This window comes from Salvia splendens, chromosome 2 (assembly GCF_004379255.2).
Source record: "Salvia splendens isolate huo1 chromosome 2, SspV2, whole genome shotgun sequence".
In the NCBI taxonomy this organism is placed as follows: Eukaryota; Viridiplantae; Streptophyta; class Magnoliopsida; order Lamiales; family Lamiaceae; genus Salvia; species Salvia splendens.
In genome coordinates this window covers 947,274-953,273 of record NC_056033.1, presented here as the reverse complement: position 1 = coordinate 953,273, position 6,000 = coordinate 947,274, and positions in this window count along the sequence as shown.

Genomic DNA, 6,000 nt, shown 5'->3' with positions numbered 1-6,000 from the left:
CAGGATAACTACTGCTCCTACCATCAAGACCACGGTCACGATACCGAGGAGTGCAGAAACTTGGCTGCAGGTATCGATGTTCTTGTGAGGGCAGGGACATTGATAAAATACCAAAGCAAGCAGTCGAAGAAGAATAAGAAGCAGAGAGGTGCGAACTGCGCTCCTCAGGATCCGAAAAGGCAGCCGGATCCCGAAGACGATGACGAGCCGCAATATGATGGAGTAATCCTGACTATTGACGCTCTCCCTGCCGGGAAGACCAAGTCGTCCCTGAAGTCAGAGCGCAGGGGCTCCAATCGAGAGGAGCCAACGCATAAAAGGCTGAAGCAGGACGAAGTGATTACGTTCTCGGATGCTGATCCCGTCCCGGCCATCTCTCCTCACCAAGACGCCATTGTCATCCAAGCCGGAGTGGCAAACAAACTGATCCACAGGGTGTTTGTGGATACAGGAGCGTCAGTCAGCATTCTTTTTAAAGAGTGCTTCGACAAACTAGAAGTGGACCCAGCTCGGCTCAGCCCGGCTCCGCTTCCCCTGAAGAGCTTCGCCCAGGAGGACACCCGCCCTGAAGGTATTATCAGCCTTCCGATCACGGTGGGGAAAGCGCCTACTAGCTCCAGTACGATGATTGAGTTTTTCGTGGTAAAAGCTCGGTCCCCGTACAACGTCATCCTGGGAAGAGACTGGCTCAACACAGTTCGGGCCGTTTGCTCCACCTATCACCTCACCATCAAGATCCCTACTAAAGGAGGGATAGCGGTCATCCGAGGTGACCAAAAAAGAGCAAAGGAATGCCTGCAAATTGCGCTTAGAAGTGCCGAGCAGTCAGATCGGCACCACCAAGCATAGCAATCACAGCAGCCGGAGTCAGAGGCGATGACCGAAGTCATACCGGAGCCGAACTCGATGACAGTTCAGCTGTACGAAGACGATCCATCCAGAACGGTTAAGATCGGCTTCGCGGGAACGCCTCTACTTCGGGAAAAAACCATCCAGCTCCTCAAGGAGTACAAAGACGTCTTTGCATGGTCTCCGTTGGACATGACCGGAGTGCCCCCCGAGGTAATCACTCATCGTTTAAATATTGATCCTTCGGTCCGGCCGATAAAACAGAAGCAAAGACTCTTTGCGGCAGAACGAAGTCAAGTCATCCATGACGAAGTCCGTCAATTATTGAAGGCGGATGTGTTATTCGAAGTGAAGTATCCTTCGTGGGTGGCCAATCCTGTCATGATCAAGAAAAAGGAAGGAGGATGGCGGATGTGCATAGATTTCACCGATCTAAATAAGCACTGTCCCAAAGATTGCTATCCCCTTCCGAACATAGATAAAAAAGTAGAAGCTCTGATAGGCTTTGAAATTTTTTGTTTTCTTGATCTATACAAAGGATACCATCAGGTTTTAATGGATGAGATTGACGCTTCAAAAACGGCCTTCATTACTGATTTCGGCATTTTCGCTTATAAAAAGATGCCATTCGGTTTAAAGAATGCCGGAGCCACTTATCAAAGGATGGTAGACAAGCTTTTTCGGCACCTGATTGGAAAGGAAGTCGAAGTATATGTTGACGATATAGTCGTCAAGAGCAAAAGCACCTCGGAGTACGAGCGCAACCTCAAGTCCACTCTCAACGTGCTCAAGAAAGCCAACCTCAAACTTAATCCCCAAAAGTGTACCTTTTTGGTAGATTCGGGAAAGTTTCTGGGTTGTTGGGTTTCAAAAGACGGACTCAAGGCAAACCCCTCAAAAGTTCAAGTCGTTCAGAACATGGCAATGCCGAAGTCCATACATGACGTGCAAAGGCTAACCGGATGTCTAGCCGCACTGAGTCGATTCCTTTCCCAAGCAGCCGAAAAGCAACTGCCGTTCTTCAAGGTGTTGAAAAAGGCACCAAAGTTCGAGTGGGGAGCCGAGCAGAAAAAGGCCTTTGACGAGCTCAAAAGTTATCTAGCCGAGCTTCCTATTCTCTCTGCTCCAGCCGAAGCCGAAGTACTATTCTTATACTTAGCGGCATCGGATCAAACCATCAGCGCGGTGCTTGTACGAGAAGAAGGCCTAAAGCAGTTTCCCATCTACTTTACAAGCCGAGCATTAAGAGGTCCAGAAACAAGGTATCAACCTCTGGAAAAAATTGCTCTGGCGTTAGTAAATGCAGCAAGGAGACTGCGGCCATACTTCTATGCTCACAAGGTATGCGTCTTAACCGATCTACCTCTTCGGCAAGTTTTGACCAAGCCAGAAGCATCGGGCAGAATCGCCAAGTGGGCTATAGAGTTGGGAGAGCACACAATTGAATATCTACCTCGGAAAGCCATCAAGGGACAAGCCTTGGCAGATTTTCTTGCAGAAGCGAAGTTCGATCAAGCAATTCCTATTATTGCCGAACAGAAGAATTCTGCCAATGCCGAACTAGCACAACCCTTGGAATCCGAAGTAGAGCCGCCGGACTGCTGGAGCGGATTCGTAGATGGAGCTTCAAACAAGATGGGAAGTGGAGCTGGTATTTTACTTGTCGCTCCCGACGGACACGAGGTAACCTACTCACTTCGTTTCCTATTCCCCACTACTAATAATGAAGCCGAGTACGAAGCCCTCCTGGCCGGACTCCAGTTAGCGCAAAGTCTACTCGTCAAATCTCTCAAAGTCCATTGTGATTCACAAGTCATAGTAAATCACATGTTGGGTACAAGTGAAGCCCGTGACGAGAGAATGAAGAAGTATTTGGACAAAGCGCAAAGCATCAGCCGAAGTTTCTCCTATTTTCGGATAATCCGCATTCCCAGAGCGGAAAATAGCCGAGCAGATACCTTAAGTAAGTTGGCCTCAGATCCGAGCTCAAAGGCGGAAGAATTAATGCATCGAAGCATTGATGAAGCCGAGGTACATTCTGTATCCAGCTCGCCGAACTGGATGACGCCGATCTTGCAGTATCTGGATCATGGACAATTGCCCGAGGATAAGAGAGAAGCTCGGAAGATCACGTGCCGAGCTCTTCGGTACGAACTTCATGAAGGAGTCCTCTTTAGAAAGTCTTACCTCCAGCCGTTATTGCGGTGCGTAGGACCAGAAGAGACGGACTACATCCTCAGAGAAGTTCATGAAGGATCGTGCGGTAGCCACATCGGAGCCAGAGCTTTAGCTAAAAAAGTTCTGAGATGGGGATATTATTGGCCAACCATGGTACAAGAGGCAGTGCAGCTCGTCAAGAAGTGTACGAAGTGCCAAATTCATGCAAATGTCCCAAGGATGCCGCAGACCGATCTATACACTATGCAAAGCCCTTGGCCTTTCATGCAATGGGGCATAGACATAGTGGGACCACTTCCTCAAGCTCCTCGGCAAATGAAATTCCTTATCGTTGCCGTGGACTACTTCACGAAGTGGGTGGAGGCTGAACCATTAGCTACGATAACGAGCTCAAAGGCATTGGACTTCGTCTGGAAGAACATAGTGTGCCGATTTGGCATACCCCACATCCTCATCTCGGATAATGGGACTCAGTTCACCGACAAGACGTTCAAGAATTGGTGCCAAGAGCTGAACATACAACAGCGGTTCACTTCGGTCTCCCATCCCCAAGCAAACGGACAAACGGAAGTAACGAACCGGATTCTGGTGAAAGGGTTGAAAGCTCGGTTAGAACAAGCCAAAGGACAATGGGTAGAAAATCTCCCTCAAGTCCTATGGTCCTACCGAACTACACCCAAAACCTCCAACGGTGAAACTCCGTATAGTCTGGTGTACGGCACTGAAGCCGTAATTCCGGTGGAGATCGGCGTACCCAGTCCCCGAACTCTAAATTTCTCCTCAGAAATGAATGACGACGGACTGAGAGCAGAACTAGATCTCGCCGAAGAAAGAAGAGAATTGGCGTGCATAAAAGCAGCCAAGTATAAGGAGCAAGTAGCCCGGTATTATAACCAAAGGGTGAAAAAGCTTCAATTTCAAGTGGGAGATCTCGTCTTGAGAAACAACGAAGTAAGCCGAGCAGAAAAGCTGGGCAAACTCGAACCCACATGGGAGGGTCCATATCGGGTGTCAGAAGTCCTCGGCAAAGGGTCTTATAAATTGACTCACATGTCAGGAGAACAAGTACCCCGAACATGGCACGTCTCCAACCTCAAGAAGTTCCACTTGTAAGAGACAAGTCCGGTCAGTCCGTCTCGTGTCTAGTTCGGTCATAGGGGTATGTGTTTTTATTTGTTTGTTTTTTACTTGCACCTTTTACTTGTCGTTTTATAAAAAGTTTAAAGTTTTTTCTTTCGTCTTTTTCATTTTTTCTCTATGTGTTTTGTCCCTATGTGCTTGTCGTCTCTTACAAATGGTACCAAGGTATATCGTTCTTTAAAGACTGATCCCCTTTTTAGATCGATTATTAAAGACTATTGTGAGTCCAAGCTTCTAAGGAGGATATAAGACCACAATTCAGCTTAACAAGCAGTCCGTCTGAAACGAACTGCAATAAGCCCACGATTGCGCGTCAAAGCTTCTAAAGAGGATACAAGACCACAATTCAGCTTAAACAAGCAGTTCGTCTGAAACGAGCTGCAACAAGCCCACGATTGTGTGTCAAAGCTTCTAAAGAGGATACAAGACCACAATTCTGCTTAAGAATCAAGCACTTCGTCTGAAACGAACTGCAACAAAAGTCCGATTCTCGCGATAAAACTTGCCTGAATTAGGACAAGGGAAAGTCCAATCCACGCGATAAAACTCGCCGAATTAGGACGACCAAGTTCGGTCAAAGCAGTTTACCTCATAAGACCGAGGACGACCATGTCTAGTCAAAGAGGTTTACTGCATAAGACCACTTCGGTTAACTGGGAAAGTCCGATCCACGCGATAAAACTCGCCGAATTAGGACAAGGGAAAGTTCGATCCCGGCGACAAAAATCGCAAAATTAGAACACAAACCAAGTCCGGTCAAAGATGTTTATTTCATCAGACCAAAGACGAGTCCGGTCGAAGATGTTTATTTCATCAGACCAAAGACGAGTTCGGTCAAAGGTGTTTATTTCATCAGACCAAAGACGAGTCCGGTCAAAGATGTTTATTTCATCAGACCAAGGACCAAGTCCGGTCAAAGAAGTTTACTTCATAAGACCGAGGACAAGTACGATGAAATTTTTTCGCTAAGCTGTAAATACAGTGTTAGAAGCGAAAACAAAATTTCATTTATCAAATCTTGTTCGGCATACAACTCCGCTACCCTACAAAATGGCGTTACGCTATTACAAAGGACTATTCTACCGTCCAGGGTTGCTGAAGTTAAGCCACCTATCTGCAAAATCCTCTGGAAGCCGAGTTCGGTTGTTCCGAGCAGATGAAGAATAAGCAGGTCGACGAGATGCTATCCTCGACCCAACGCCTCTTCCCCGAGCCCGAGAAGTCCTAACACCTCGGCGATGAAGAGTCTCTGCAATAAGCATCTGCTGATCTTGCTCGCTCATAGTCACAACTCCTCGGCGAATTTCAGTCCGTCCCCGTCTTGACGATTCCGGTTGCTCCTGAGCCCGTTCTCGTCTTGACGTTTCCGGCTGTTCCGGAGTTCGTTGTTGGCTGGGAGTAGGATTTTGAACAAGGGAACCAGAGGTTTGATCTGGAGTGCGAGCATCTGTTGGCACGATATGCCGAAGGAATCTTTCTATGGAGGGGCGCCGAGAAAGGACAATGTCGTACCGAGAAGCCCAGCGCCGTAATGATTTCACAACTTGTTGGCAAGCCGAGCTCTCCAGCGCATTGTTCCTCCGGAGTACAAGATATTCCTCCCACAGTTCGTCAACTCGACTCTGAACATCTGAGATGGTCAATCCCCCGCGCACACGGATGTAATCCTCGTACGCAGTCCTCTCAGCAATGGTCGTATTCAGCTCGGCCTCCAGATCCTTCTTATCGGACTCTAAGTCCTTATTATCGGCCTCCAGCTTCACTAAACGAGCCAGAAGCTCGTCATTCTTCGTCTGATCGGCTATAGCTCTTCTCTCAGCTTCGTCTAAAGCC